The sequence below is a fragment of the Puma concolor genome, chromosome B3, assembly GCF_028749965.1.
Source record: "Puma concolor isolate L17-30 chromosome B3, mPumCon1.1.hap2, whole genome shotgun sequence".
NCBI classification, from domain to species: Eukaryota; Metazoa; Chordata; class Mammalia; order Carnivora; family Felidae; genus Puma; species Puma concolor.
This window is the reverse complement of record NC_141672.1, coordinates 44,974,414-44,986,355: the sequence shown is the minus strand read 5'-3', so window position 1 is coordinate 44,986,355 and position 11,942 is coordinate 44,974,414.

The following is an 11,942-nucleotide window of genomic DNA, read 5'->3' as shown; positions in this document are numbered from 1 at the left end:
TCAATGGAGAACAGCATGCCCAGAAATAAATCCATGATTAGATGGTCAATTAATATACAACAAAGGAGGAAAACATATACAATGGAAAAAGCCTCTTCAACAAATGGTGCTGGAAAATTGAACAGCTGCATGCAAAAGAATGAAACCAGACCACTTGCTTACACCACACATAAAATAAACTTGAAATGGATTAAGGATCTGTATATGAGACATGAAACCATAAAAATCCTAGAAGAGAGCACAGGCAATAATTTATCTGACATTAGCAACAACAACACTTTTCTAGATATGGCTCCTGAGGCAAGGGCAACACAAGCAAAAATAAACTGTTGCAACTACATCAAAATAAAAGGCTTCTGCACAGCAAAGGAAACAACCAACAAAACTAAAATACAACTTAATGAATAGGAAAATATATTTACAAATGTCGCATCCAGTAAGGGGTTAGTATCCAAATTATATAAAGAATATACTATTATACTACTCAACACCCAAAAAAAAATCCAATTTAAAGATTGGCAGAAGACTTAAACAGACATTTCTCCAAAGCAGACATACAGATGGGCAAGAGACACATGAAAAGATGCTCAACATCACTCATCATTAGGGAAATACAAATCAAAACTACGAGAGGTCATTTCACACCTTTCAGAATGACTACTATCAAAAACACAAGAAATAACAAGTGTTGATAAGGATGTGGAGAAAAAGGAACCTCGTGCATTATTGGTGGGAATATAAACTGATGCAGCCACTGTGAAAGACAGTACATAAGTTCCTCAAAAAATTAAAAATCGAACTACCATATGATCCAATAATATCACTGGATTATCTAAAGAAATTTATCCCCAAAAATTAAAACACTAATTTGAAAGGATGTATGTACCCCTATGTTCATTACAGTATTGGTTACTATAGCCAAGGTATGAAAACAGCTCAAGTATCCATCGATGGATGAATGGATAGAGATAGTGACAGGTGTATGTATATGTATATATATTATATATATATACACACACACACACTATATATATACACACACACACATAATATATAATATATACATATCACATGGAATATTACTCAGCCATAAAAAATGAAATCTTGCTATTTGCAACAACATGAATGGACCTATAGAGCATAATAAGTGAAATAAGTCAGAGAAAGACAAACACCATAAGATTCACTCATATGTGGAATTTAAGAAACAAATGAGAAAAGGAAAGAAAAGTAACAAACCAAAAAATAGACTCTTGGGCACCCGGGTGGCTCACTCAGCTGAGCCACTGACTCTTGAGTTTGGCTCAGGTCATGATTTCACAGTTCATGCTGTGACGCACAGCACTCCACTGTGCTGACTCAGCAGAGACTGCTTGGAATTCTTGATCTCCCCCTCTCTCTGTCCCTCCCCAGTTCACATTCTTTCTCAAATAAAACATTTAAGACAAAAACAAACAAAAAAACTCTTACTGTGGTTACCAGAGGGGAGGTGGTTGTGGAGACAGGTGAAATACATGAAGGAGACTAAGAGTATGCTTATCTTTAACCATTCATCAGTCAATGGACATCTGGCCTCTTTCCATAGTTTGGCTATTATTGATAATGCTGCTATACATATCAGGGTGCATATGCCCCCTTTGAATCAGTAGTTTTGTATCCTTTGGGTAAATACCTAGTAGGGCAATTGATGGGTCATAGGGTAGTTCTATTTTGAACTTTTTGAGGAACCTCCATACTGTTTTCCAGAGTGGCTGCACCAGTTTACATTCCCACCAACAGTATAGGAGCGTTCCTCTTTCTCTACCTCCTCACCAACATCTGTTGCTTCCGGTGTTAATTGTAACCATTCTGACAGGTGTGAGATGAGGCGTGTATATATACACAATGGAATATTGCTCCACCATCAAAAAGAATGAAATCTTGCCATTTGCAATGACATGAATGGAGCTAGAGTGTATTATGCTAAGCAAAATAAGTCAGAGAAAGACAAATACCATATGATTTCACTCATATGTGGAATTTAAGAAACACAACAGTAGAACATAGGGAAAGGGGGGAAAAGGGGAAGCAAACCATAAAGAGACTCTCAACTATAGAGAACAGACTGAGGGTTGATGGAGGGAGGTGGGGGGATGGGCTAAATAGGTGATGGATATAAATGAGTCCACTTGTGATGAGCACTGGTTGTTATATGCAAGTGATGCATCACTAAATTCTATACCTAAAACCAATTTTACCATATATATTAACTAAAATTTAAATAAAAACTTGAAATAAAAAAGAATACACTGATCTTAATGAGCACTCAGTACTATATGAAATTATTAAATCACTATATTGTATACCTGAAAGTGAAATGACACTATACGTTAACTACAATTTGAAATTCAAGTTGAAATAAATAAAACCAAGTTTGGCTGAGATCCGGGGGTGGGTGGGGGGAGGTCATTTTTAACCTTATGACCTTGGTAAATAAATCTAGTACATCCCAAATTTATTTGACCACAGACCTGCTCTTCTCCCATCTAATGTGTTTTACTTTCTTGGGGAGTGCTATAATTAGTAGGCTGTAGCAGTTATGGACCTATTGCCATACATTCTCAAAATTATTTTAAAGACACAAAGGAGCATGAGCCCAATGTTGACCACTGATATTCATGGAGTTCTAAACTCTACTATTTATATATACTATTTGTTGCTGTGTACAGCTCTGTATCATAGCCTCTATGACTTAAAGCATTTAAATGACCATGTAGTATTTACTATATATTTTCATAACATAAAGTTATATTTGTGACTATATATATATGAGAATAAGGCTGACAAGTATATACCACCTTTTCAGTTGGTAGATATTTCTCAATTTTAAAAGTATTTTATTTTTCACAATTTCAAAGTCCTATTCTGTTCCTCAGAATTAGTTAATTCACAGGGCTCCTGGGTGGCTCAGTCAGTCAAGTATCTGACTCTTGATTTCAGCTCAGGCATGATCTTTCAGTTTCATGAGTTTGATCCCCATGTCTGGCTCTGAGCTACCAGTGTGGAGTCTGCTTGGGATTCTCTCTTCCTGCCCCCTCTCATTCTGCCCCTCTCCTGCTCACACGGGGTCTCCGTCGGTCTTTCTCTCTCTCAAAAAAAAAAAAAAAAAGGTTAATTCACTAATCCACTTGGATACGAAGCTGGGTTATCACTGGATTATTACCCCTTGTTGGTGGAAAGCATCAGGATTCTTGACTATTTATCCTGTTAGTTTCTTGTATAGAGCAAGAGTAAAAACTCATTGAAAATGCAACCTATGCTATAAAATCTAATAAATAGTCCAATAAAATCAGTCTCTGCCGCCCACCAAGATTTCCATTGGATGAGAACTCCTTAGTTACAATGTATTATAGTTTGATTTTTAATGGAGTTGCCTACTTGCCTCTGTAAATCTGTAGGATAAAATCTGCTTTAGAAAATAAAGGTGTCTATGATACAGTCAGTCTGAATCAACAGGATTAAAATTAGAAAACAAAGCCAATGTGGACAGAGGAAAGAGCACCAAGTTAGGTGTCAGTTTCTGATAATTATATGGCTGCTAATTGTGTGGTCCTATGCAAGTTGCTTAATCTTTCTGCCTGTTTTTCCTACGGGAGATGATGAAATGGGACTGAATTGATCACATCAAGTCACAAGTCTCAATTTAAAAGATTGAAATTATACTAAATATCTTTTCCTATCACAACAGAAGGAAACTAAAAAATAATAGAAGGAAAACTGGAAACTTCACAATAATGTGTAAATTAAATAGCACACTCCTGAACAATCGTTAGGTCAAAGGGGAACCTAAAAAGAAAATTAGAAAATACATTGAGACAAATTAAAACAAAACTACAACATATCAAAACTTATGGTAAAAGGGAAATTCATAGCAATAAGTGCACATATTAAAAAAGAAGGAAGATTTCAAACAACCCAACTTTATACCTCAAGGAGCTAGAAAAAAAACAAAACAAGCCAAAAGGTAAGAGAAGGAAGGAAATTACAAGGAGCACAAGAAACAAAATAGAATATTCTAAAAATAGAAAAAAAATTGACAAACTAAGAGGTTTTTTTTTTTTTTTTTGGAAAAGACAAACAAAATTGACAAATCCTTAGCTAAACTAAGAAAGAAGAGAACAAATGCAAGTAAAACTAGAATGAAAAGATATCACAACTGAGGACATAGGAATAAAAAGAATGATTGACTACTATGAACAACTTCCACCAACAAATTGATAACCTAGAAGAAATGGATAAATTCCTAGAAACATAGGACCTACTAAAACTAAGTCATGAGGAAATATAAAGCTTAAACAGACTCATAACTACTATGGAGATTGGATCTGTAATCAAAAACTTCCCAACAAAGAAGAGCCCAGGACTAGATGGCTTCACTGGTAAATTCTACCAAACATCTAAAAGAAGAATTAAGGTTAATCCTTCTCAAACTCTTCCCAAAAGCTGGTAAGGAGGGAATCCTTCCAAATTCATTTTATGAGACAAGTATTACTTTGATTCCAAAGCTAGACAAAGCAAACTACAGGCCAATATCTCTGATGAACATAAACACAAAAATCCTCAACAAAATAGTAGTAAACTGAATTCAATAGCACATTGGAAGGATTATACACTATGACCAAGTGAGATTTATCCTTGGGATGCTAGGATGATTCAATATACAAAAACTAAAGTTATATATTACATCCTAAGAATAAAAAATAAAAATTACAATTGCCTCAATAGATGCAGAAAAAACATTTGCTCAGATTCATCATCAATTCAGGATTACAATTCTCAACAAACTGGGAATAGAAGGAAAATATCCCAACAAAATTAAAGCTATATATTAAAAGCATGTAGATAACATACTGATGAAAAATTGAAAATTTTTTCTCTAAAATCAGGAATAAGGCAAGGATGCACACTCTTACCACTTCTGCTTAACACAGTACTAGAAGTGATAGCTAGAGCAATTAGACAAGAAAAAGATATAATGCAAATTGGAAAGGAAGTAAAATGATCTGTTTACAGATGACATTTTATATACAGAAAACCACAAGAATCCATTAAAAAACTATTATAACTAATGAAACTAATAAGTGCATTCAGTAAAGTTGTAGGATACCAAGTCAACATACAAAAATCACTTGTGTTTTGGGAGTTCCTGTTCAAGAGCAATGTAGGAAGACTCTGAACTCCTCTCCTCCATGGAACACACCAAATTACACCTATTAATAGAACAATTCCTCCTGAATAACTGAACTCTGACTGAACAGCTTCTGAACAACCAAAGATAGAACAGCAAGAGAATGGCAAGAGAGACAGAGACACAGTAACAAATGGAACCCCCACCACTGTGAATGGCAGTGGTGAGTGTTAGTACTGAGGGACTAGGGACAGATCCCTCTGTCCTTAGGCACAGAAAGAAAGCCATAGCTTAAAGGAGCAACTAGTACATAAAGGAAACAACACTAGAGCTGTGCCAAGTGGCAGAGGAGCTGCAGGAATGCTCTCCAGGTCAGAGGAACTAGAGAATGACACAGTTTATGTCCCCTCCGCCCCCACCCCCTCCATAAAAGTCCAGACCAGAATAGGGTCTACACACCACAATGGGCATGTTGTCTGGTTGTCTCAGTAAGCTCATGACCTCAGCAAGCCTAGGGTATCAAGTCCACACCAACCCCTCACTCTGGGATATAGAAAAACAGGTCGGGGTTTAAAAGGGCCAAGCAGCAGTGGGAACACTCTCCCCTCTCCCCCTTAAAAGCTCAGACCTGAGCAGGGTCTGGCTCACAGAACGCTTGCAGCCTCAGTAAGCCCAGGGTCCGTAAGTCCACAAGCCCATGGCAGCTGCCCTGTGGTGCTGAGGCACAGAAAACAAGCCATAGGTTCCACCTAATCTATAGAAATAAACACAGAAAGTTAAGCAAAATAGGGAGACAGAGGAATATACTCCAAAAGAGACAAAACCTCAAAAGAACTAACAGATAAGCAATATACCTGATAAAGAATTTAAAATAATGATCATAAAGATACTCACTAGACTTGAGAGAAGAGACGTAAGAACTCTGAGGCTTTCAATAAAGAGAAAATATTAAAAAGAACCAGGGTTGAAGAATACAATAACTGAAAATAAAAAACACACTAAAGGGAAACAACAGTAGATTAGCAGAGGCAGGAGTACTCAGTGATCTGGAAGACAAGATATTGGAAAACACACAAGCTGAACAGCAAAAAGAGAAAATAATTTTTTTAATGAAGATAAATTAAGAGATCTCTTAAAAAACATCAAGTCTAGCACTGCTAGGGGTCCCAGAAGAAGAAGAGAGAAATGTGTAGAAAACTTATTTGAAGAAATAATAACTGAAAACTTCTCTAGCCTAAGGAAGGAAATAGATATCCCAAATCCAAGAAGCAGAGTTCAAGACAAGATGACCCCAAGCAGGCACAGAATAATTAAAACATCAAAAGGTTAAAGACTCTTCAAAGCAACAAGGAAGAAAGTGACCTACCAGGGAAAACCTATAAGGCTATCAGCTTATTTTTCAGCAGAAACTTGGCCAGCAAGAAGCAAGTTGCATAATATAGTCAAAGTGCTGAAAGGGAAAAACCTGCAACCAAGAATACTCTACCAGCAAGGTTTCATTCATATTTGAAAGAGAGATAGTTTCCCAGACAAACAAAAGATAAAGGACTTTATCACCACTAACCCAGCCTTACAAGAAATGTTAAAGGGACTTCTTTAAAGTAGAAAAGAAATAGCCATAATTAGACATAAGAAAACTATGAACAAAAAGATGTAAAATATGAACACAAATACATCAACTTTGGAGAAGAGAGTAATAAAGGGGTAAGGAAAAGTAAATTTTTTATTTTTCTGGTTTTTTTGTTTTTGTTGTGGTTTTTGGAATGTGTATGAACCTAAAGGACCAATAAATACAAACTGCTATTTACTTAGGATGTTATTTATGAACTTCATGGTAAACACAAACCCAAAACCTATGGTAGCCACACAAAAAATAAAGAGAAATAAATCCAAACAAAACACTATAAATACTCAACACAAAGCAAAGGCAAGAGAACAAAGAGAAAAAAAAAACAGAAAACAAAATTTTAAAAACAGCAATAAGTACAATACCTATCAATAATTATTTTGAATGTAAATGAACTAAATGCTGCAATCAAAAGACAGTAGCAGAATGGAGTTTTTAAAAAGACCCATCTTTATGCTGCCTGCAAGAGACTCATCTTATACCTAAAGATACCTGGAGATTGAAAGTTAGAGAGGATGGAGAAGCATCTAACATGCTAATGGAGGTCAAAATAAAGCTGGAGTACCAATGCTTATATTGGACAAACTACGCTTTAAAACAAAGACTGTAACAAGAAACAAAGAAGGACACTATATAATAATAAAGGGAACAATCCAGCAAGAAGATACAACTATAATAATTTATGCATCCAACATGAAAGCACCCAAACACCTAAAACAGTTAATAATAAACATAAAGAAACTAATCAATAATAATATAATAGTAGGGGAATTTAACACCCCATTTACATCAATGGAAAGATCATCTAAACAGAAAAATCAACTAGGAAACAATGGCTTTGAATGACACACTAGACCAGATGGATGTATTAACAGATTTTTCTGAACATTCCATCCTAAAAAAGCAGGATACACATTCTTTTCAAGTGTACATGAACATTCTCCAGAATAGATCACATATTATGTCACAAAACAGGCCTTAACAACAACAACAAAAAAGATCGACGTTATACCATGCACCTATCAGGTTATAAAACTAGAAAAAAAAATCTGAAAAGAACATAGATACACAGAGGTTAAACAATTCGCTAGTAAACAATGAATGGGTCAACCAGGAAATAGAAGCAGAAATAAAAAATTACATGAAAACAATTGGAAATGAAAAAAACAGTCCAAATCCTTTGGGATGATGCAGAAGTGGTCCTATGAGGGAAGTTTATAGCAATACAGGCCTACATTAAGAAGAAAAATCTCAAACAATCTGACCTTAAACCTAAAGGAGCTAGAAAAAGAACAAACAAAACCCCAAACCAGCAGAAGGAAGGAAATAATAAAGATTACAGCAGAAATAAGTTATATAGAAACAATACAACAATGAAACCAGGAACTGGTTCTTTGAAAAAATTGATAAACCTCCAGTCAGACTTATCAAAAAGAGAAAGGACTCAAATAAATAAAAATCATAAATGAGAGAGGAGAATTAACAACCAACTTCACAGATACAAATAATGAGACTTATGAAAAACTATATGCCAACAAATTGGACAACCTAGAAGAAATAGATAAATTCCTCGAAACATATAACCTACCAAAACTGAAACAGAAATAAAAAACTTGAACAGACTGATAACCAGCAAAGAAACTGAATCAGCAATCATAAACTCCCAAAAACAAAAGTCTAGGACCAGATGGCTTCATAGGCAAATTCTACCAAACATTTAAAGAAAAGTGAATATCCATTCTTCTCAAACTATCCCAAAAAAATAGAAAAGGAAAACTTCATTCTATGAATCCTTCAAATTCACTCTATGAGGCCAGCATTATTGCCCTCATACCAAAACCAGATAAAGACACCACAAAAAGAATAGTTTCAGGCCAATATCTCTGATGGACATAGATGCAAAATTTCTCAACAAAATACTAGCAAAACAAATCTAACAATAAAGAAATCATTCATCAAGATCAAGTGGGATTTATTCCTGGGCTGCAAGGGTGGTTCAATATTTGCAAGTCAATGTGATATAACACATTAATAATAAAAAAAAGAATAAGAACCATACGATCATTTCAATAGATGCAGAAAAAACATTTGACAATGTAAAAAATCCATTCATGATTTAAAAAACCCTCAACAATAGGTTTAGAGTGAACATATCTCAATATAATAAATACCATATGTGAAAAACCCATAGCTAATATCTTGAGTGGGGAAGAACAGAGCTTTTCCCCTCAGGTCAGGAATAAGATAGGGTTGTCTACTCTCACCACTTTTATTCAATATAGTACTGGAAGTCCTAGCCACAGCAATCAGACAACAAAAAGAAAACAAAAAGGTATCCTTGGGGTGCCTGGGTGACTCATTTGGTTAAGCATCTGACTCTTGATTTCAGCTCAGGACATGATCTCATGAACCAGGAGATGGAGCCCTGTATCAGACTCTGCACTGACACAGCACAGACTGCTTAGGATTCTCTCTCCCCCTCTCTCTTCTCTCTCTCCCTCTCTCTCACAAAAATAAACATTAAAAAAAGAGGCAAAAGGCATCCAAATCAGCAAGAAGTAAAACTTTCACTATTTGCAGATGGCATAATACTCTATATAGGTACCCTGAAAGATTCCACCAAAAACCTGCTAGAATTGATACACGAATTCAGTAAAGTCACAGGATACAAAACCCACGTACAGAAATCTGTTACATTTCTATACACCAATAAGAGAAGGAATCCATCCCATTTACAATTGCACCAAACCATAAGATACCCAGGAATAAACCTAACCAAAGAGACGAAAGATCTGTACTCCGAAAACTATGAAAACTATAAAACACCGATGAAAGAAATTGAAGACAACACAATGAAATGGAAAGACATTCCATCCTCATGGGTTGGAAGAATACTGTTAAAATGTCTATACTACCCAAAGCAAACTACACATTTAATGCAATCCCTATCAAAAGACCAACAGCATTTTTCACAGAGCTAGAGCAATCGTATGATTGGCATGGAACCACAAGATTCTGAATATCCAAAGTAATCTTAAAGAAAAGCAAAGCAAAAAGCAATCACAATTCCAGACTTTAAGTTGTATCACAAAGCTGTAGTGATCAAAACAGTATGGTATTAGCACAAAAATAGACACACAGATGAATGGAACAGAATACAAAGCCCAGAGATGAACCCACTATTATATGGTCATTAATCTTTGACAAAGAAGGAAAGAATATTCAACGGGAAACAGACGGTCTCTTCAACAATTGGTGTTGTTGGTGTTAGAAAAACTGGATAGCAACATGCAAAACAATGAAAGTAGACCACTTCCTTACACCACACACAAAATAAATTCAAAACGGATTAAAGACCTAAATATGAGACCTGAAAATCAAAAAGGCCTTGAAAAGAGCTCAGGCAGTAATTTATCTGACATCAGCAGTAATAACTTTTTTCTAGATAGGTTCTCAGAGGCAAGGGAAACAAAAGCAAAAATACATTGATGCGACTACATCAAAATAAAAAAAACTTCTTCACAATGAAGAAAACAATCAACAAAACTGAAAGGCAACCAACAGAATGGGTGAAGATATCTGCAAATGACATTATGTGATAAAGGGTCTGTATCTAAAATATATCGAGAACTTATAAAACTCAACACTCAAAAACTGATCAAATTAAAAATTGGGAAGAAATGAATAGACATTTCTCCAAAGACGATATCCAGGTGGCCAACCATCACATGAAAAGATGCTCATCATCACTCACCATCAGGGAAATATAAATCAAAATTACATGAAGATATCACTTCACACCTGTTAGAATGGTTAAAATCAACAACAGAAAAAACCATCAGGTGTTGGGGAGAATGTGGAGAAAAAGGAACACTTGTGCACTAAATGATAGGAATAGAAACTTTTGCAGCCACTATGGAGAACACTATGGATGGAGTTTCCTCATAAAGTTAAATATAGAACCATGGTATGATCTAGCAATTGCACTACTAGGTATTTACCACCCCCCAATACAAAAATACAAAATCAAAGGGATATACATACTCTTATGTTCACTGCAGCATTAGCAACAATAGCCAAATTATGGAAACAGCCCAAGTGTCCATTGACTGATGAATGGCTAAAGAAGCTGTGGTGTGTGTGTGTGTGTGTGTGTGTGTGTGTGTGTGTGTGTGTGAATGAAATCTTGCCATTTGCAAGGACATGGAGGGAGCTAGAAAATATTATGCTAAGCAGAATAAGTCAGTTGGAGAAAGATAAATACCATATAATTTTGCTCACACAGAATTTAAGAAACAAATGAGCAAAGGGAAAAAAGAGAGGCAAACCAAGAAACAGACTCTTAACTATAGAGAACTGGTGGTACCAAAGTAGAGGTAGGGGTGTGGGTGAAATAGGTGATGGGGATGAAGGAGTGCACTTGTGATGAGCACCACGTGTTATATGGAATTACTGAATCACTATATTGTACATCTGAAACTAATATGACACTGTAGGTTATCTAAAATTAAAATGAAAGCTTTAAAAACTTAAAATAAATTTTAAAAAGCCTTTACTCCCCCCCCCCCCACAAATTCAGTCATGTTTTTATATGCTAAAAATGAACTATCTGGGAAGGAAATCAGAAAAACAATCCCATTCATAATAGTAGCAAAAGAATAAAATACTTAGGAATAAGCTAAGGAGCCAAAGTTTTTTTAAAGTTTATTTATTTTGAGAGAGAGTGAGCAAGTGAGCATGGGTGGGGGAGAGGCAGGGAGAGAGAGGGAGAGAGAGAGAGAGAGAGAGAGAGAGAGAGAGAGAGAGAGAATCCCAACCAGACTCCTCGCTGTCAGTGCAGAGCTGGACACAGGGCTCAGTCTCCTGGTTTGTGAGATAAGGACCTGAGCTAAAAATCAAGAGTTGGATGCTTAACCGACTGAACCACCCAGGAGCGCTTGAAAGATTTTTATACTGAAAATTAAAAACATTCATGAAAGAAATTAAACAGGACACAAATGGAAAGACAACTTATGTTCATGGATTAGAAGACTAATCAAAGCAATCTACAGATTCAACACAATCCCTATCAAAATTCCAGAAACATTTTTTTTACAGAAATAGAAAAGGCAAAAAAAAAAAAGAAAAAGAAAAAAATAAAAGGCAATT